Below are 22956 nucleotides of genomic sequence, written 5' to 3'. Positions count from 1 at the left end.
TGGTTGAGATATGATAAAGTGATGTGTCCTTTTTTTCTTATGTTATCCAAAATTTTATTATAAAATTATTTTGTTATACATCATAATATAACTATCATCCCAATAACAGAATCATTAATTAATTATAGTGTCCCATATAATAAGATTTCAAATAGGGCAGAATTTGAATGTAGAAGTCTCTAAAAATATGGGTTTTGAAAATTTCCATCCAAAGTAGTTAATTGATTTATAGATCCATATTTCATTCTCTTTTGATTGGAATTTATAAAAACTCTTGAATGAGCAAACGTCAAATAAAATTTATTGCACCTTACTTGAATAGAAAAGCAGAAGAAAAAAGTAAAATGTTGGTATATTAAAGTGGTGATATATAGTTGGTAGAGAAAGAAAAAAAAGGTTGGATCGGTTACGGCTAGTTTTGTCGGAAAGAGCAACCAACTTTTGAAGAGAGGTGCATTTAGTGGCAAAGAAACATGACATCGTCCCTTAAAGACTTCCTTTTTCTTCTTATACTAAACGAAATCGACCATCTCCATTTTCAACTCTTCAACTAATTCATAACACTACTAGAAAATTGACTTTTTATGGCACTTCAAAATGCCACCAGAATTATATTAACATTACACTTTATCTATAATGGCACTTGAAACAAGTGTCAGCCCCAACACATGTAGTAATAGTTCATGTGTAAGTAAAGATCAATCATTGCTACACTTAAAAAATGTAATGAAGAATCACATCTAATGGCACTAGAAATTGCCACAACATGTTCTATTAGACTACACCACTATACTTGACGTAAATTTAAGGAATAACCCCCATAAATATATATTATTACAATTTCATCCTGCATTTTAAATAATTTACAATCTAGTCTACAAATTTCTATAATTTATCTTTACATCCTTAAAATATTAATAAATTATATTTTAATCCTTCAAATACTTGAAATTATACTTGACGTATATATCTAGTATATATATAATATTCTAGTTTCACTTCCATCATATATTCATATTAAACTATAATTATTCATCCAACAAAATTTCATAAACAACAAATTCCAATAAAACGCCATATTTAAATAACATAAGGTCAAAGTATCTAGTGCCAAAATGTAATGTATTTTCAATCTACATGCTAAACAATATTAAAAGTGTTGTTCATCTTCTACAAAAAATACACAAAAGATACTAGAACTAGTAAAATCCTATCTATCCAGAAGTGCATTGCTTGTTTCTTCAGATATGTTAGGCTCTTAAATCTGTCGAAAGAGCAAAAGTTCTCTGCGACACCACCTGAAACATTTGATTTTAAAAATCTGGAGTTATACATAAACAACAATTATATATATGTAATATGTACCAGAAGAATTAAAAAAAAACTGTAAGAAACAAACTGTCAAAGAATGAAATATAACCAAATGGGAAAAAAACACACATGTTAGAAAATAGAGGCACAAAACTTTGTAACTGTAATTGTGGTCCCAATTCTAGAATATCCTGTTTTTTAGATAATGTCAAAGTATGTAAGGCTCTAAGCAAGATACATCAATGTTATAGGAAGATAAAACTTAGCACAATCAACATCCCTCTAAACTATATGGTGTATAAAAATGCGTATTAGAGATATATGATAAGAAACTATATCTACTAGGGAATCTAAAATGATTTACATCCACAAAGCCATATATATAACATGAGAAGAAAAGTAAAGGTCAAAATAATCCCTAATACAAGTAGCATAATAAAATGCATATACCAAATTAATCATACAAATACTATAATTTATTTAAACTTTCCAAGTACCTGTGGTCCAAGAAGAGAATGTATCAATATTCAATGGTTCACTAAAAGAAATATGCATTCCTGTTGATCAAAATAAGTGCAAGTATAAGAGATAATACTATACTTATATTTCAAGGCCGCAGAGGACTGATTCAGCATGGGGATTATTACAGTCTATAGCAAAGCCTCAAAATAGGAAGAAAGGAGAAAAAAGACAGACAAAAGATGATGTAAATACTAATGAAAGAGAATCCGTTCAAGTCTACACACAAAAATAATTCAGCAGGTAAGAAATAAAAATTGTTCAAAAACGTTTTGCAGTGATTATTAGAATTCAATTAGTGATTAGATGAATTTGATTAAAAAGAAAATAGATTAGTATTACATATCTGTTAATACTGAATTCAAGAGTAGATTAAACCGACCATATATTTCACCCAAAATAAACCTAAACCACTATCAATGAAGTTCCCATGATGCACCCACAATTGTCAAAAATTGTATTCCAAACATAAATAAGCATTATTCTTCCCAGAACAGGGGCTACATATATTAACCAATTTCAATTAATTTCAAGCATTATTTCACCTTCTCAAAGTAATTTCAACGAGAAACCCTACAATCCAACAATGAAAACAGATATTACTCTTGCAAGAATGTCTCCATCAAGATTCAGCAAAGAACACTTACCTTATAATCGAATTAGAAATTTCCAATGTTAGAGAAATGACCTTCAGCTGTTGGTTTTAGTTTCGAATTATCTTTGGTCACCGGAGAATGAGTTATTCTTTTCGCTTGGGAATTGTAGAAGAAATCGTAAATGGGAGTTGTGGAAAGAGTGGACGGTTTTGATATTTGAGATTTAGCGCTATGATTTGGAAGGATTTGGCGCTTGATTTTCAGAGAATGAAGAACGGGGAGGATCCCCTATGTGCTTCAACTAATACTCCGTAATATTTAATACGAGTGATAAATATATACTCTAATTAAATATAAGTGAAATCATCAATCATATAAATAATTAACTACGAAAGAAAAAATTTAAGGATGACATATTTTTGAGTTAATTCTTTATTCCAAGAATGATAGTTTTAATTAGAGTATTATTTCAAACTCAATGATCCCCAACTTAATGTTAATGAATTGAAATCATCAATTGTATAAAATAATTAAGTACAAAGGTATACAGTAAATGATATATTGTTGAAAATTATTAATGCACTAGTTAATTAAAAATATAAAAACAAGAATGATATATTGAAAAAAGGAAAAGGAAATATGTGCGTTTTGTATCACATCATTTTGTGCTATGTTTTGAAGCACGGTAGGGGATCCTTCCCCGAATGAAGAATGATAAATACAAGCGCTTATTTTCAGAGAATGAAGAATGATAAATACACGTATATTAGTATATAATATCAATAAAATATGTATATGTAGTACAATAAAATAGAACTAATATCAACATCCATCTAAATTGTTAACAATGAGTATCATTTATTTGCATATTATTTTAAGACATTGATGATTATCAAGTTTTAAAAATAGTTATTTTTATGACTTTCTTAATTAATTTTTCGTAAGAATATTTATGAAAATTATAGGTAATTGCTTAAAATAGAGCTATAAGTAAAAAATAATTATTGTAATTTAAGTCAAATTCAACATGAGTTTGAGCTTTGAAAGTTAGATAATTAATTTTTGGAACTTTCCAAAATATTAATTTCTTTAATTGAAAGTGTAAGTAAACAAACATTATTATGGCATTTATTTGAAAACGTAGCATTAGTATTTGATAGCAGTGCAGCAACATACTAGTCTAATGACAAGTGATTTATATTGGCATCTTTAAGAAAGTGCCACTAATTTAATGTAGTGAAAGGCCATATTTTTAGTAGTGTAATCACTACACTAGACTAGACGTACACAATATATATATATATAGAGGGATGTATTCATTTCCTTTTCCTATATTTCCTCCTTTTTTCCTTCTTAATATCAGCCATTAGATTAGAGAAATGGACGGTCAAGATCAACATAGGGTAATTAATCCCGTGTTGCATTATTTGTCCTATTTTGTGCATTATGAGGGTACAATAGTAATCTAATAATGGCTGGAAACCGCTACGAATAATGCACCACATGGTCACGAGTAATGCATATAATTGCCTATATAATGCACAATATGTGAACTGCAATGCATACGAACAAGATGTGCTGTGTTATGATGTTTGACACACGTTTCTTGTTTCCCCTAAGGGTTTAATAAGCTTAGGGGCTAGGGTATAGTACGTAGACATGTATGTAATCTTCACATGGTAACGAGTAATGGATATAATTGACTATATAATGCACAATTTGTGAACTGCAATGCATACGAACAAGATGTGCTGTGTTATGATGTTTGACACACGTTTCTTGTTTCCCCTAAGGCTTTAATAAGCTTAGGGGCTAGGGTATAGTACGTACTCATTAATAACAAATTATAAAACGATACGAATAATTCACCAAATTGTCACGAGTAATGGATGTTATTAACTATATAATGCACAATATGTGAACTGCAATGCATACGAATAAGATGTATCATGTTATGATATTTGACACACGTTTCTTGTTTCCCCTAAGGGTTTAATAAGCTTAGGGGCTAAGGTATAGTATGTAGACATTACTAAATGCACGTATGTAATCTTCAATCCGTTGATTAACCCATATACACAATACCTCTAATAATGCATAATATACTGAAATAATGACAATTAACAGCTACATAATGCACTACCTAAACCAAATAATGCACATACGTATATTCCAATAACAACAATTTGTTAGTAATGTCTACGTACTATACCCTAGCCCCTAAGCTTATTAAACCCTTAGGGGAAACAAGAAACGTGTGTCAAACATCATAACATGGTACATCTTATTCGTATGCATTGCAGTTCACATATTGTGCATTATATAGTTAATAACATCCATTACTCGTGACAATTTGGTGAATTATTCGTATCGTTTTATAATTTGTTATTAATGCGTACGTACTATACCCTAGCCCCTAAGCTTATTAAACCCTTAGGGGAAACAAGAAACGTGTGTCAAACATCATAACACAGCACATCTTGTTCGTATGCATTGCAGTTCACAAATTGTGCATTATATAGTCAATTATATCCATTACTCGTTACCATGTGAAGATTACATACATGTCTACGTACTATACCCTAGCCCCTAAGCTTATTAAACCCTTAGGGGAAACAAGAAACGTGTGTCCAAACATCATAACATGGTACATCTTATTCGTATGCATTGCAGTTCACATATTGTGCATTATATAGTCAATTATATGCATTACTCGTGACCATGTGGTGCATTATTCGCAGATACCAAAATGTGGCAGTTACTTTTCCGTCAAATGTCAATAATAACCCTGTAATGCATACAACCACCTTCTATAATGCAATACGGAACCAGTTTTATAGAATCAATCTGATCCGTTGATGCCTTAGATCTAACGCGTAATATTAAGAAGGAAAAATGATCTAAGATGTGAAAAGGAGAATAACGCTCCCATATATATATATATATATATATATATATATATATTAGTATATGCGTCATGTGTGTGACAAGATATTTTCATATACAAGAAAATTAATGTACTACTAATCTAATTACTATTGTTTAAACTATATATATGGACATGGGAATTTTAATTTAATTAATATAATAATAACAATAATAATGATATTAAGAATAAGTCTCGAATGGTATTTAATTGTATAAGATAAGATAAGATAAATTTGAGTAATTAAGAACTACAGTTGCATTCAACTAATTAATTAAAATTGTGTGTTCCGGGTCACTAAAATTTTATTCTGTTTTTATAAAATTTGTATAATATTATAATTGAGTATAGTTATGGATATTCATTTAAATAAAAGTACCTATATAAAAGCAGAATCCAAGGACTATATACTCATATTAGTTCAGTTAAATTAATATTTTGGGGACTGGTGCGAAAACCTATGACGTTGGAGCAGTTCTAATTCTCTATTGCTTTATACTGTGACGTCTTATATTTCATTTATAGAAAATTGACGTAACATCTATTTGTAATTTTAATTCGAATACTATTCGTTGAAATATATGTGGGAATTGGGTTTTCATAGATAATTTCTACCTCTGTACAACAAAATTCACTAGGAGAATGAAAATAAATTGACATTTCATGAAAATGATCACTATTCACTACACATATTTGTCTCCAAAGCAATAGCATAATTCAAATTTATATGCTATTATAAGCACATATAATTATGTGGAAAAAAAATTGCGGCAGTCAATCAATTCCTTTATGTATTGCTAGGATTATGTTAATTAAATAATTACTTGTATCATTTTAGCATCTTTGTATATCTGATAAGAACTAGTTTAGCTCCCATTTATCATTGTTACCAATAAAAATATATGGGTCTACATGGACCGGAAAATGTATCATATACAAAAGTTGATTTGTTTCTTTATCTACTCCAAATTAAATACAACAATCAACTACTATTTCTTTTTAGAAAAATCACTAATTGCAAGATCATTTATATGAATGGCTATTCACAAATTTTTAATCAAAAAATAAAAAAGGTAGATGATAAAACTCATCTTTAGATCAATTTCACTATAAATTAAATTCCAGTTACTGAGATATGTGATTATTGAAATAACCCTGATTTATGTTCTTTTTAAGGTCGGGTTTTTCATATTCCCGCAAACCCTAATTTATGTTTCTTAGAATTTTTTGTAAGGTCAATTTTATACTCCAAATTTGTTATAAATCTTGAAACAAACTAAATTTGTTATAGACTGAATTCAAACTCTTGGCATGGATAACAACAATGAAGTTGAATTTGCTGATTGGTGGAATTAATATCCAGGTAAATTTGAACTCGAAAGAAAGGCCAGCGCAATACATTACTGTCATATTGAATGGCCAAAGTAATACTTTACTGTCACATTTATTTGAGTTTGCAATATATCTCAATGAGGAAATGAAAAGAAAAAGACCATACTGTCTGTAATTGGAAGACTTTTTTTCTCTTTTATTTTGTGGTAGCTAGTTTCTAATTAAGGACGATTGATTTATAGTACTCCAAATGACAAAATGAAAGGTCAGAAGTTTTATATTGCGAAAATTATTACAGGAAGCTTGGGAATGTCTCATCAAAGGGACATTTTTTACCAAGAAAAAAGTGAGCAATTATTTATGTAAGTTCCTGACATTAGTGTTTAACGTTTTTTTGTCTTATTTTATATACAAAATTAAAAAAATGTTAATGCAATTTTTTAATACAAAATTTATAAAAATCCAAGTTCAATTTGTTATTTTATTCATTTATTTGAAGTTATAGAGAAAAAGAGCAAATTCTAGATTTTTATGAACTTTGTGAGATTAAAATTTTTAATAATATTTTTAATGTATTAGAATCAAACTAACTACATAAAACAATATAAACAACATTAAACATGCATTGAACGAGGACGATGCTCACATAAGATTTATAGCATATCATTTCTCATGACATGATATGTTCATATGAATCTATCTATACAAATATGCAAGAAAATAAATTCAACATGTTTTAATATGTTTGCAGTTTGACAAGATAGATAGCTCAAAACTCATTTATTTTTTAGTTATATGAACAAGAGAGCTGATATTTAGTCGAGCCGCACTGCAGACTTGAACGTGTTCAAACAAACCGATCCATCCATTTTATCATGAATTTCTTTTTTTCAATTTTTATTAAAACCAATAAATAGTTAGTTTGAGAAGTGTCATTTTTCATTCAGAATACACCGTTGCTTTTATTTTAAATTTATAAAAGTCATTTTTTTAATAAAATAATTTTTCATAAAGTAAATTTTATACTCCCTCCATCCCCAAAGAATATGCACTTTGAGTTCGGCACGGGTTTTAATGCAAAATTGGAAAAGTAAGAGAAAGGTAGAGAGAAAAAGTAATTAAAGTATTGTTAGTAGAGAATGAATCTCGCCTCATTAGAGTGAAAAGAGTTTTCAAAATTGGAAAGTGCATTTTATTGTGGGACGGACTAAAAAGAAAATATTGTATATTCTTGTGGGACGGAGAGAGTAATATATATGAACAATAACTATTTTTGGAGCTAATGGTGAGGAAATAACCTATGCTAAGTTTTTGTCACTTTAGCTAGATATTGTGAGTGCGTTGGAAAATACAATTTTAGTCATTGACGACAATAATGTTGTATGAGGAATTAAGTGAAATTATGTACGGGTTTATTTGGTGATAATGAAAATAATCATAATAGCATATTGGATCACTAAAATAAAGGACCCACTGTGGTTGGTGGCAGGGCCTCAATTTCATGCATTCTTTACATATCATATTCAATTAATTCATTAAGAATAATGCTATGCAACCAGCCATGATATGGCAGCCACACAATGACATTTTTGTAAATAATTATAAAAGTTAATGCAATAAATTAATAGTAATAGTTAATACTAAGATAATTTTACTTAATTACCCTTTTCTCAATTTTTTACTCCAAATTTCAATATCAACTGAGACTCGTACATAACACAACTTATGCTATGAATATAAATTATTATACTAAATGATCATTATATTTTTGTGTACAATTGAACTATAAAATATAATTTTTCACATTATGTCATATTGTAATTTTGCCTTCTTATTTCACCGACCCTTTAACAGAATTTGAATCCGAAAAATATATTGGAGATTCAATTTTAAAAATAGATATTCGGTTGATATCATATTGTAGTTTTAAATTTCTTTTGTTTACATTACAATAAAGATTCATTGCTTTGAAGGAGTCTATAGTATCATACTTTATACTACTAATATTTATAAATGTAATACCCCGTACATAGTAACCACTTATTTGGTATAGTTTATTTATTTTTAATAATATTTTTTAAACAAAAATTTATATATTTGTTTTGGTTTTTGTGTTTAAGAATTTGATTTCCAAATGTCTTAAAAGTTGTCCAGCATAGAGTGAGAGTGCGCACTAGCAAAAAGGTACTTATATAAGGTACAATTGCTTATGTTTTGGCCTATTTATCTCCACCATAAACTTTATATTTTAATTAAGAATAATACTATGTTTTTCTATATATACTTTTAATATTGAAAATATCTACCTAAAAATAATTGTACAGTTTAATGTTTACACTATTTTATTTATAAGTTATTTAAATGTTAATGTTAAGTATAGTAGTATACTTTAAATATTTATAGAATATCATGAAGATATTTATATTCTGATTTCAAAAGTAATTTATACATATTAAACAATTAAAATAATAATATATACTAGAAAACAAATAACTGTAAAAAAAGAAAACATAAAAGAAACGTATTTATATACTGACTTGAAAAGTAACTATACATACTAAGCAATTAAAATAATAAATAGAAGTATAAAAAAAATAGAAGAAGAAAGCAAACATAAAAGAAACGAAAAGGATTTACATGTAGTATTCAAAGTTCAAATTTTCCAAGATATTAAATGACTTAGTCTGTTATTTGTGCACAAGGGTATACTAGTCTCAGAAATATTGATACTTTTAAGATGAACTAATTTCAAGTAAATTAGCATTTTATGTACTATTTTTTACTATTTTTTTAGTTTTATGGCCAGCCACAGTATGGTCATTTAGCATCACTCATTAATTAATTATTCAAAATTAAATTGTCCCCTTCCAAAATTAAATAAGCAAAAAAACCAGCTACCTCACTCACCAAATTATAGTTTTATGACTTTATCCGGCATGTGCAAAATTGGAATTAAAAAAATAATTTAATCTTTTATCATAGATAATTCACTACCAGTACAACTATTTGCACCTTTGATTTACTATTTCGAGATAATTTATCATCTTTTTTACAACAACGTTTATTATTTTGGCTGTTGGTTTTATGGGATTACAAGATAAACACTAGCAGGGTGTAATACAACCCAAAAGAAGGAACAATGAAAAATAAACTGAAATGAAATTAGAAAGAAGAAATCGAAACAATAAACCATAAAATAGTGTAAGCCGAGTCGAGGAGTCCTCTTTCCGCAAGACGAGATACGCTCCAGTAGTGTTCTCGGATTGGCGTGTCATCCCCAAAGATAAAACGACTTCGTCTCTGATGAAGCAACACCGCTATCAGCAGAGCTCTGGCAAACTGGATGAAGGAGATGGCATAGCTTCGACAGAAGAACAATGCAAGAGAGGGAGAGAGCTTATGCTTTGTATGCTTGTGAATTGTTGCGTAGAATGCAAGAGTATGCATGCCTATTTATAGGCCAAGTCCAATGCATGTGGAGGAGTCAAATCACCCATTAAGGCTAACTGTAACGGTCGGCGGTTACAAACGTTACAAGCTCAATCATGGAGCATGAACCTGGACGGATGTACCTGGACATCTCTCACGTAGTTGTTCATTCCAGAGATGTATCTGGACAACCCGATCAATGTGCACGCATTCTACGAAGCTTTCTCCGTATGCTAAATTGACACCTTGTTTTATCTATGTGCCTAAAATTAATTAATTAATTTCATATCTCCATATATCGTGACATACTTTAATATATTATTTCTCACTCACCGAGAATCGGTTTAGAGAAAGTGAATATACCACAATCATCTACTCGGAGCGTAGATCGATTATAAATTATTTAATTTATTCAAAATTAAATATTCCGTCACTTGAACAATCCGTCAAATTGCATTGACCGGACCACGATTCCAACATTGGCTTTGTATATTCTACCTTAGATTTGATTTTATTACTAGTACTTTTTTTATTAAGATTATCATAAATGATTTTATTCTTATAAGAATATCCCAAATGGGCAGGGGGAACTAGGGGAAATTTTGACATTAGATAGTGCTATTCTTTCTTAAACTAATATCTCTATATTTTTTGGTATAGCAAGTTGAAATGGTGTGGAGCCCCACTGCCTCCAAACTAGAAACCAAGAAAATGTGCCGTAACATGTTGAAGCACACCTGATATTGTGTATGCTGCAGAGAGAGTGACTGTGTGTTGGGCAATTAGTGGGATAAAATCTTAAGCAAGAAAATTTAATATTTTCACATTCAAAAAGTTGAATTAAGAAGCAGATGGAGCAATTATTTTGTGTCTATTATTGAAATTCGGAGAAGATTTATAATTGCATGTGACAAGTTTTGATTTGTGATTTGTGAATTATTGCCGAAAAGAAATTCCAGAGAATTAACATTGGATTCCACAATGCATCCAATAATCTTCCAAGTGCCTTGCCTCCTAAAGTGTACGTACTTTTTCGATATATTCTTAGTATCAAGCAATTAACTAGCTAAGCTAGGATATACTTACTCAATCCACAAAAATAGTTTAAAGAGTACTTACTACCATTTGATTTTTAGTTTTAGCTTCTTGCACGTTTTATACGACGTTGTATAAAATTGAGTGAAAAAAAATGAAGTAAAAAATATTAAAATTGTGGTGAATATTAGGATAATTTGGTCAATTCGTAAATATTGTTAAAGAAATAATAAGAAAACAAAGAGTAAATAGATAAAAATTCGAAAATCCCTTATTCTAAAAAATTCGCATGTCACGATCTCATATTTCAAAATATCATCGTATTTAACCTGAAATTCTGAAACGCTACGAATTTAATCATTTTTTCTGAAATCTCTCCACTGAGCATGCTATTAGAGACAAATTAATTAGTACTTCCTTCGTCCCACTCAAGATATCCACATTCCTTTTTAAGTTTATCCCACTTAAGATATCCATTTTCTATATTTAGAAATAAATCCCTTTTTCATCTCTCCTCATTAAAATATTCAACTATTTTTTTTTCTTTAGTTATTTCACCTAACAACTCCTCCTAAAATCCCGTATCACTCAAGAATGTGGACATCTTGAGTGAGACTGTGGGAGTAATATAATAAACAAATTAAGAGCATAAAAGCATGTTGATTAATGTAATAATTTTGATAACTCGTCAACTAGTGTATAAAAAATGTCATCACAGTGATATGAGTATGTCAACTTATGTCTTTGTGTTATGTTGATATTGGGGTGCACTATGGTGAAAATGACAACCTAAGCAAGCAATCTGCAATACATAGACAAGCAACTTGACATATGGTTCAAGCAATCTGGGATACGAAATCAGAGCACCATGCTGACACCACAGTTAAAATGACAACTTAGGCAAACAATCTGTAAGCAAGCATCTTGGCACATGGTTCAAACAATCTGTGATACTCCCTCTGTCCCCAAAGAATATGCACTTTGTGTTCGGTACGGTTTTAATGCAAAATTGGGAAAGTAAGAGAGAGGTAGAGAAAAAAAGTAATTAAAGTATTGTTAGTGGAAAATGTGCCCTATCTTATTAGAGTGAAAAGAGTTTCGAAAATTGGAAAGTGCATATTCTTGTGGTACGGATTAAAAAGGAAAGAGTGCATATTCTTGTGGGACGGAAGGAGTACGCAATCAGAGATAATCAAGCAATCTGCTATACATAGGCAAGCAAACATGCCACTGAAGGGGTTAGCAGCGGAAGCATACATAAATCAATTACTTAATAATTCTGATCTATTTAGCAGATTATTTAGACAAATTCTATTCGCACAATTATCTCATGTATCATGCTCATAACTTGAATTAAATCATGCTTTAGCGTAATTGAAACATAAAACATGCTTTCTACGGATTAACCATTTTACATTGGGGATTCTCCAAAGAATCGAAGATAGCTAGCGCCTTCTCCACGTGATGATGTTAAGTACTAGACCACAGATCTTCTGACTGGTTCCCAGATTGTATGCTAATATTAGTGTGGGCTGATCTCACCAGAATACTGGGACTTAAATAAAGAAGACATAAATCATTTCTCACGGAGGAGAGAAAATCGACCCCTATGTGTATAGGGAGGGGGACGAAAATTTTGGAGAAAAATAAGTCTACTTTTTGTCTCATTTATTCTCCTATTTATATTAAGTCACATATTGGGCCCAGTCAGGGATCTAAGGAAGGTTTTGGACTTTCTGTCTCATTTATTCTCCTATTTATATTAAGTCACATATTGAGCCCAGTCAGGGATCTAAGGAAGGTTTTGGATATGGTCTCCCCCAATTAGCTCTTTACTAATTAAACTGAACCAACAATTTAATACAAGCTTATATTGGAATATTACGAGCAGTCACTACAGAAGTAATATTGCACTGCCCATCCAAATCCGAAATTATAAGTAATCCGGGTTTCCATTTGTTTGTCGTTCATTTCCCGCGCTTAAGATAGAAATGTTCATTAATTAATTAGTGTCTGCTATGAAATTAATAAATTAACACATTATTACTTTCAAGAGTGGACTTAGCAAGAAACGCTTATTTATTATTCATAGAGTAATCAAACTCCAACTAGCTAGGTTCCGAATAATAAAGCCTTATTTCGAGCTCCTCTTGAGGACGTTATCAAATGAGACTCACCTCGCGCACGATTCAATATAATAGCAATCCTAGCACCGCTAGATATTAATCACCACTACCCAATATACTAGGATTATTGGGTTGCGAAAAACCCGCACTATTTGGTAAGTCAAGGTAGTCTATAATCAATACCATGCTCAATGCTAACGTACATTGATTAAGAAATAAATAATTTATCAAGACATCGTCTTTCAGTAGATAGCATAAAGACTTGTCTTGCTGTTAGATTAAATTCAGTGCTCTACCACACCAATGTCATCTTATTTCAGCAAGGCTTAAAAATATACGGACTGACATTGCAACCTTTCACGATAGGTAGTCTAGGCCTATCTGGGTTGTGAAATTCTTATTTTTCTTTGTTCAGAACTGACTGTGTTGCCTTAAAGTGGATGACGCTCACAACCGGTCTACTAAAACAAAGACTTAGACTTTGTTAAGTTACTTGTACATTTAAACATGCAATAAACATCCATTAAATGTAAAACATAACAACACTTTGGTTAGGTTGTTGTCATCTAGACACTTTGGCTCCGCGGATTTTAGACACCATATGGCTTTGATCCGGAGCATGACAGCTCAGCGGCATGTTCGATTCTCACACATCTATAGAGAAGGAAACCGGGCTGCTGATTTTCTGGCAGGTAGGGGGGTCCAGACTCCTACCCTTACATATTTTGATCCAATCTCTGCGCCTCGGTACCTGAAGGCGTTAGTTCGGATGGACCAGCTGAGATATCCTAACTTCCGCTTCCGACGTAGAGATGTGGGTTGATCTAGCTCTTCTGGTGGTTGGCTTTGGTCTTTTTTCGTTTCCCCCTTTAGTGTTTTTAGTCCTTTTTTCCCACTTGATAGAATGGAGGATCCCGGCTTGTGGGACCTCTACTCTGCTTCTTCATGTTCTTGTTTAGATCTTAGTCACTTTTGGGCTAAGATCATGTTTTTGGAACATTACATTTTGATTTTATTTACGGGTTGGGGGTCTGCCTAAACCCCCCGTCCACAAAGGGCGGTTTTATTATAAAAAAAAATGTAAAACATAACAACATTATGACAAAAAAATAATCTATTTCATCCATTGGAAAATAAATAAAAAGTTTTACAATATTCAATCACTCGAAAGGTGATTTCTAGTATACAAACTTTAACAGCCACATGGCTGACTAAGGTTGAATCTGCTCCTAAATCTATGGGTCCTCATTGGTGGTAGGTTGTCATTTTAATTTGAGTTGTCATTTTAGTATAACTCTAGTTGTATATTTATATAATTATATACAAATGACTCATATCATTGTCAATGGCGAAGCCAGAAGTTTTACGATGGGGTGCCCAAATTAATGTTAATAGTTATAATATTTTTTCGATGTTCATGGCGTCAAAAGCTCGATTATTTGATATTTTAAATTTTTACGTAAGTATAATGGATGGAAACTAATTTTTTATAATGTTTAAATATCTCCATAAAAAATATTAACGAAACTTAAATTATAACAAATAGAATAAAATAATTATATCTTTAAATTTTTCTGATTATGAGTATAATGATGGAAGAAAGCAATTACGAAACAAAGAATTAAAATGAATATAAGTATTGGTGTAAATGAGAACAAATAGAAATTATGTTCCAAAATATAGAAAGCAAAGAAATATAAAGTATCCATATTATACTGCATAAATAGAAAAAAAAGTTGTATGGATAGAAAGAAGAGAAAAAAAAAGTTATAAACCGCCATTAGAGGGAATCAAACTCTAGAAATTTACGTAGGAGACTGAGTTTCGTACCAACCGCGCCATTGAATTCACATATGCTCTTTAGTTTACGTATGATATATATAGGTAATTGTAAAACTGATAGGGGGACCAGGGCCCCCCGTCCCAACGTGGCTTCGTCACTGATTATTGTGTTGACATTTTTTATACTGCATTAACTAGTTATCAAAATTATCATAGTATTAAACTAGTTAAAATATTGTTAAAAGGATATGATAAGGTTGTTACTAGTTAATTGGTTTTTTTTTTATTTTTCTTTAAAATAGTGTTAAATGGATATGATAAGGTTGTTACTAGTTAATTGGGTTTTTTTTTTTTTAAGAAAAAAATAAAAACCTAATTTGCAATTAGTTAAAATTTTGCATTCTATTTTGATGGTAAATTTTTCAGTCAATTAAAATTTTGTAATCCCTCGTCTCTGGGTATGGAGCAACCTTTGGGTCAGCTGTCCTACTCATCGAGGTGCCTATAAATTAGTGCAAGGAATAGTCACTGGTCTGCCGGTGGACATCCTTGGTCATTACCAAAAAAAAAATTTGTACTCCCTCCGACCCACTTTAGCAATCCCGGTTTATCATTTTTGAGTGTGCCACTTTAGGAGTCCCGGTTGGAATATTCCATAAATGGTAATTGGCCTCACATTCCATTAACATTTTTCCAATCATATTTTGTCACGACCGCATTTTCTAAGGATAGAAAACACGGTTGATCGCGACTAGGGGAGGATTAAAGAAGCGGGGAAAGAAATAAGGGGAAAATAAAATCAAGCATTGGTTGCGATACATGACTAACCAAGTGCTGATACATAGAAGAAAAGATACTCGATCGTGAAAACTCGAGTAATTGTTTGTAAAGAAATTTTAAAATATCAGAGTTTTGAACAACATAGACTTGAGTCTTTTAAGATGCACAACGGAAGCAAATGAACACGGTTCCATGTATGAAGACATGAACCTCCGAGAGTCAAAATCTGACTGAATTAAATGTCTTGTCTCAATAGCACTTCCTCCACCACTACGCTGCTCAACCTGCACATTTAGAAATATATGCAGGGCTGAGTACAAAAGTACTCAGTGAACACATTGCCGAAAATTACACATATACATTTGAAAATATTGTCAAGCCATCATCACAGTAACACTCGGGGATTTATTGAAAAGGCCCGAGCTTACTAAAAATATTCACATTGGACTGCAGTCCCTTTTTCCTGTACTTAGCCATATCTGATCACATTGTGCCGTCGAGATGGTGTTCTCGCACGGTCACCTTCTCTGCCCAACATGTCAGAGGTATTCTTGTGCCGGGAAGGTGGCCACCTTCCTCGGTCACCTGCTCTGCCCAACATGCAGAGGGAGCTTGTGTACACTAGTCCGAGCGGGGACACCACCCTCACTGGGACCCGAATTCGATTCACATATATCATCATTCATAATTCACTTGGCCGTAGCCAACAGATAGGCATCATACACAAAACATTTATGGCATGACAACATCATTAAAATCACGAACATGTGTTCTTGTTTTCATAAAATACGATTTGTATTTTAGTATAAGAAAGCTCACCTTGTTCGCTTAAAACTCTTTAACTTGAATTTTCCTGACTCCACCCTTGACTCACGGAGATAGACTTTTGAAAACAAACAACGTACTAATAAGACTCGATAAATTCACATACTTATAGGAATGCATGCCCTACTTTATTTCTTTTATTATTTGTTCACCGTTAGAAAATTTTAGAAACTTGCATATTAATTACGTCGGGAAATTTAATTAATAGCACTTATTTATTATTATTATTATTGTAGTTATTATTATTATTATTATTATTATTATTATTAGGCTCATACTAATTGAAATTTAAATTTGGGCTCTTCTCAAATTATTTTAGCCTACTATAATTTCCATAACAAAGCCCACTCTCCCTTTACCAAAATAAATACAAGAACCAAAACCTAGTTAAATTAAAGGCCCAACATCTAAAAAGGGATCAGCCCATTTCATTAATTAATTTAGTCCATATACTCCCCTTCCATCACACGTATCATTACTCTCTCTCACCTAATCACTATTCACCTTCTTCTCCCCTAATTGTACACAAAATTTTCCCTCAAATGATATCATTTTCGCAATTGAGCCAATAGTCCCTTTCAATTTCAGCCCACAAGATGAGTAAATTTCAGAATCGGGCCTCCATTCATTTATTTACTGCAGCCTCAAACTTATTTGAGGAAGGCTTTGGGCTCGGATTTTATCCTTTGACTGCCTAAGCCCAACCAACTAAAGATGCAGTCCAATAGCAAATAATAATAAAACAATAAAATATATGTACATACTTCCAAATCATTTTCCTCCTCATTTCTCCGTAACCTAAAATGAGAGAAACTCCCCCCTCTCACTTGCCCCACCGCCGCCGCCGCCATCCTCAGCGCCGCCGTCCGGGTCGCCGCCTACGTCAGCGACCTCCCCCCCTCCATCCGTCTCTCCTCTCTCTCTTTCTCTCTTCCTCTTCTCACGTTCAAATCAGCCCGCAGCGGATCCGCCTCTGTCGCACAGAGCCGCAGCCGCTGCTGCTGGACGCCGACGCCGCCGCTGCTCTCCGCACGCTGCTGTACCGTTGAGAAGCGCCGCTGCTCCGTCGCCCGTCACCACTACCGTCACCTCGCCATTCTCCGATAGGTAAAGCTTAGATTTTTAACTCCCCCCCTTATTCTAATTCTATAAAGATTTAACCTTTGATTTGTTTTTTTTAAAGCTTTGTTGTTTCAAACTTGTAGATTTGTAAAGGGGTGAAATCCGTGATGGATTTGGGGTGTGGGGCTGCCACGACGGTGTGCCGAAACTCAGTATCCGGAATTCCGGCAGATTCGTGTTCTTGAGATAAGTTGTTATCTTGGGCTTACTATAGTTGTAGAACTTGAGTTCTCTATTTTATGAATTCTATGAATTCTATGAATTTGAACAATTGTCCTGCTACTAAAAGACTTGATAGACTTGATGGTGAAACATGATATTAAACTTGTTGTGTATTCTTGATTTCTGATTTGGGCAGATTTTAATTTCTCTTTAGATATGCATATGCTTGTACGTATGTGCAAGAAAAGAAAGGTTTGGGATTTACCTTGGAATAAAGGTGTGGTTGGATTGTAGTGTTTGAGTGTGCAATCTCCCCCCCTCGGAACTCCTCTACCCTTTGTGGGTTGGGGTGTGCAAAATTAAGATTTATGAGGGTGATGTGTGTGAGTGATGATTTGCAGATATACATGTACATATACATAAAAAGATGCAAGTGGAGCTTATCTTAAAAAAAATTATGCAAGTGGCGTGTCTTGCATTCTTATGTGGCATTCTTTCTTGCTAAGATTCATTAATACAACATTCATTATTCTGACATCTCATTTAATGCACCAAAATCCTTTCATGATCGAAACTTATCTACTCCTTTTCTTTATGTTTAATTTGCTTTATTATATATATATATTTTATTTATTGTTTAATTTGGTGTAGGAAATAACCCGGTTCAAGCTCGTGGCTGCCCGCGCTAAAGTACCCGATTTGCTTAGAATGTAGGATGTAATAAATGTTGCTGGATGTATCGGACATTAAAATTGGATTTTGGGATCTTATTTAAATTTATTATATTCATAAAGCTGTAATATTTTTATGTGTTCTATTTATTTGCCTAACGTCAAAACAAACAACATCGCCAATCTATCGTAGTTCGGATATAATCACATAAAAGTTACTTATATAGATAATTGAGCTAATAATATAGTTTTTTTAATAATATAGTCTTAGCGGGTCGTTACATTCTACCCCTCTTAAAAGAAATTTTGTCCCGAAATTTAGGAAGTATTTAGACAAAAAGCTCGGGACATTTCTCCTTCATTTTCTCTTCTAGCTCCCATGTTGCTTCTTCTTGTCCGTGGTTTTTCCACAAAACCTTCACTGTAGCAATCGACTTGTTTCGAAGCTGCTGCACCTTTCGATCTAGTATTTCTACCGGCTTTTCTTTGTAACTCAGGTTAGGCTCTAGAGCGATTTCTTCGTGACGAATCACATGTTTTGGGTCGAACACGTACCTTCGAAGTTGGGAGACGTGGAATACGTTGTGTACGTTCCCAAAGTTAGGTGGTAATGCCAAGCGATATGCTACTGGGCCCACTTCCTTCAGAATTTCATAGGGTCCAATGAATCGTGGTTTTAGCTTACCCTTGAGTCCGAATCTGGTTATTCCTTTGGAAGGGGATACTTTCGAAAAGACCTTCTCTCCGATGTTAAATTTCAATTCTATTCGACGTTCGTCGGCGTAGGAGCGTTTTCTGCAGTGGTCAATGTCTTGCCTCTCATGAGGGTCTCACGCGAGGAAATATAGAGTTGATCTAACCGTTTTTAACTTTGATAGGAACTGAATTTGAGATTCCAAGAGAAATATTCGAATCGTTCTTGCTTTGTGTAGGCTCCAAGGTAGCCAAGAAAATAAAATGATTATAATTATTTCAATTACGTGAGTGTTTGGTTCACCACAAACTTTCACCAGTAGCTTGCAACCAAGGTTTTTATGAAATGCAAAAACTAGGCTCAATTAGGCTCATTATGCTCCCCCCAGAAAAGAAAAGATACAACTTCAAAGGGCTTGAGCTATACCCATAGACCTTGGAAATTTTATTGTGGGAAGAGCTTGCCAGATGGAATAAATTGCAATAGTGAGGGTATGATGGATAGAATGTAGATGTCAATAATAGGTTGCCAATAATGTAATCAAAATGAACAGTGAAGTAGAAAAGTTTCAAGTATCCCCAGACCTGAGATGGTTGGTTACAAATGGATTTGAAAAGAATAGGAAAAACAAACAATTGCAATTTGCTCAACAACACTGTGATAGAAGATCATATCAACGGAATTTTTTTTTTTTTTAGAGTTTATAAGTAGTTTAGGGAAACTTAACTAATAAAGAGGGTAACAAGAGGAAACTAACCAAGGGAGAAACAATGTGCCATCTTTAACATGGAGCTTGCAGAAAAGCTCAAATCAAGAGACAACAGTCATATTTGAATTCAAAAGATGAGAGTACTCGTGTAAAACAAAGAGTTTGGCAATAAGTATGTCTGAAAACACAAATTGTCAAATTAAAAGGTTTAAGGTCTCACCAAATGACTGCTCCAATATAGTAAGACTGAAAATGATTAGGCTCAAGTGGATTTGAGAGAAAGAAGAATAACAAGGAACTACCCTTTTGGGTCAACTACATCGTGATACTATATCACGTTAATGAATTCACAAAGTTTATAATCAAATCACGGAAATTAATTAGTAGAGAAGACAATCAGAGCAAACTAGTTCAGGAAGAGAGCAAATTACTTTAGACTTTGAGTTGCTAAAGAGCTCAAAGCATGATGAAATAAATTTAGTGGAATTAAGAAGAGGTGACTATTCTTTATAAATTAATGAGTGTCGGCAAGCACATTTGAAAACACTAAAGGTCTACTAATGATCCTTGAAGAATATATTATCATTGAAGAGACAATAGTTTAGGGAAACATGTTCATTCTGAATGCTATAAATAAAGCAGCTCCTAGTATAAGAGTTTGATGGCAAGAATTCAGAGAGTCAAAATATTGCTTTTATACATAATGAGTAAAGAAGGATCGTAGTCACTGGAGGTTATCAGAAAACATAGTGAACAAGCTCAAAACTGAAAGTGATTCACAACCTTGACATGGAAGAGGGAAAGTAATGGCACATTACCTTGCAAAAGGGGTCATTTAAGTTCTTAATTCAACAAAAGTATTTTGATCAAGGGAAATGCGAGAAAATGAAATTCATGGGAATCCAAGTAAGCGTTGCTGATGAATCTTCCTGGTTAACTACGATGGTGATACTCCGCTGTTTAACTCTTTATAGAGGATGGTAAACGAGTTATGAGAAACTTTGATCACAAGCTATTTTCACTTTACGATCACGTCAGATGACCATATGTGGGGATTACGACTCTTTGGTACTCTTGGTTCGTCATAACGCTCATCCTCGTAACACTTCGTTTCTGCTTACCTATATTGTAGAGCTAGGTTCTTTGTTTACATTATAATCATATTCTCTTGTTATGTATGTGTACATCGCTTAGTTGGATCAAATGTATGATCCTTTGGAGTGATTGGATTGTCAAGAAAGACAATGGCTAACCCAGATTATTCATGTCATTGGGACGTAGAAAATGGCATCCAACTTCTATCATCTTTCCAGAAACATCGTTTTGTTCTATGTTAGATTGCTTTTATCGAAGTTTCTTTCTTATCGCGCTCTTTTCTTTTCGTCGCTCAGGAAAGCGAGAAATGTTCATACTGTACTTCTAAGTTTGAGTTCATATTGTGTTCTAGAAGGAACGCATAACTAAGTATTCTAAGTTCTTGGAAATTTCGATTTCCCCATACTAGCAACATGATTTAATGACTAACTCAAAAAGATATATCATTTCACCAACTCAAAAAAAACATCATTTCAACAATTGGTACCAGACTCATATACTTTATACTTTCATATTTCAGTACCTTTTTTCCATTCAGGAAAGTCACTTCTTTTATTTATACATTCACAGTCTTTAGCCAAGAAAAGACATACTAACTCTTTCTTTAAGCACGCTACCAAATCAAGAAACATCAACTCTTTCTTTAAACTTGGTATTTTCATCTGTTCACTCAAATTAACTGCATGAGTTATTTCTCCATTTCAAACTTTCAAACATCTTGACTTTCTTTTGAAAAAGAACAAGTTACCTTTTTCCTCGTTGAGTGCGATTGGTGGGAGTGCTAAGAGCATTTTCATCGATTAGACAGTCTAGTGGAACAAGACTAGACCAAAGATTTTCAAAGAAGACTCTCGGGTTCAGAGCGAGAAAGAATGCTCTGATACCACTCTGTCACGACCGCATTTTCTAAGGATAGAAAACACGGTTGATCGCGACTAGGGGAGGATTAAAGAAGCGGGGAAAGAAATAAGGGGAAAATAAAATCAAGCATTGGTTGCGATACATGACTAACCAAGTGCTGATACATAGAAGAAAAGATACTCGATCGTGAAAACTCGAGTAATTGTTTGTAAAGAAATTTTAAAATATCAAAGTTTTGAACAACATAGACTTGAGTCTTTTAAGATGCACAACGGAAGCAAATGAACGCGGTTCCATGTATGAAGACATGAACCTCCGAGAGTCAAAATCTGACTGAATTAAATGTCTTGTCTCAATAGCACTTCCTCCACCACTACGCTGCTCAACCTGCACATTTAGAAATATATGCAGGGCTGAGTACAAAAGTACTCAGTGAACACATTGCCGAAAATTACACATATACATTTGAAAATATTGTCAAGCCATCATCACAGTAACACTCGGGGATTTATTGAAAAGGCCCGAGCTTACTAAAAATATTCACATTGGACTGCAGTCCCTTTTTCCTGTACTTAGCCATATCTGATCACATTGTGCCGTCGAGATGGTGTTCTCGCACGGTCACCTTCTCTGCCCAACATGTCAGAGGTATTCTTGTGCCGGGAAGGTGGCCACCTTCCTCGGTCACCTGCTCTGCCCAACATGCAGAGGGAGCTTGTGTACACTAGTCCGAGCGGGGACACCACCCTCACTGGGACCCGAATTCGATTCACATATATCATCATTCATAATTCACTTGGCCGTAGCCAACAGATAGGCATCATACACAAAACATTTATGGCATAACAACATCATTAAAATCACGAACATGTGTTCTTGTTTTCATAAAATACGATTTGTATTTTAGTATAAGATAGCTCACCTTGTTCGCTTAAAACTCTTTAACTTGAATTTTCCTGACTCCACCCTTGACTCACGGAG

General features: G+C 33.0%; 1 long non-coding RNA gene across 1 annotated transcript; it reads left to right on the top strand.

Moving 5' to 3' along the window:
* The first annotated feature begins 17544 nt into the window (after positions 1–17544).
* On the top strand, positions 17545–18734 carry LOC121755063. Its single transcript, XR_006040618.1, has 2 exons — positions 17545–17768; positions 17867–18734. It is a non-coding gene; the product is annotated as an uncharacterized LOC121755063 (long non-coding RNA).
* Positions 18735–22956: the final 4222 nt, after the last annotated feature.

The sequence above is a fragment of the Salvia splendens genome, chromosome 11, assembly GCF_004379255.2.
Source record: "Salvia splendens isolate huo1 chromosome 11, SspV2, whole genome shotgun sequence".
Taxonomy (NCBI): Eukaryota; Viridiplantae; Streptophyta; class Magnoliopsida; order Lamiales; family Lamiaceae; genus Salvia; species Salvia splendens.
Note: the sequence above shows the minus strand (reverse complement) of the source record. Positions and strands in the feature narration are given on the sequence as shown.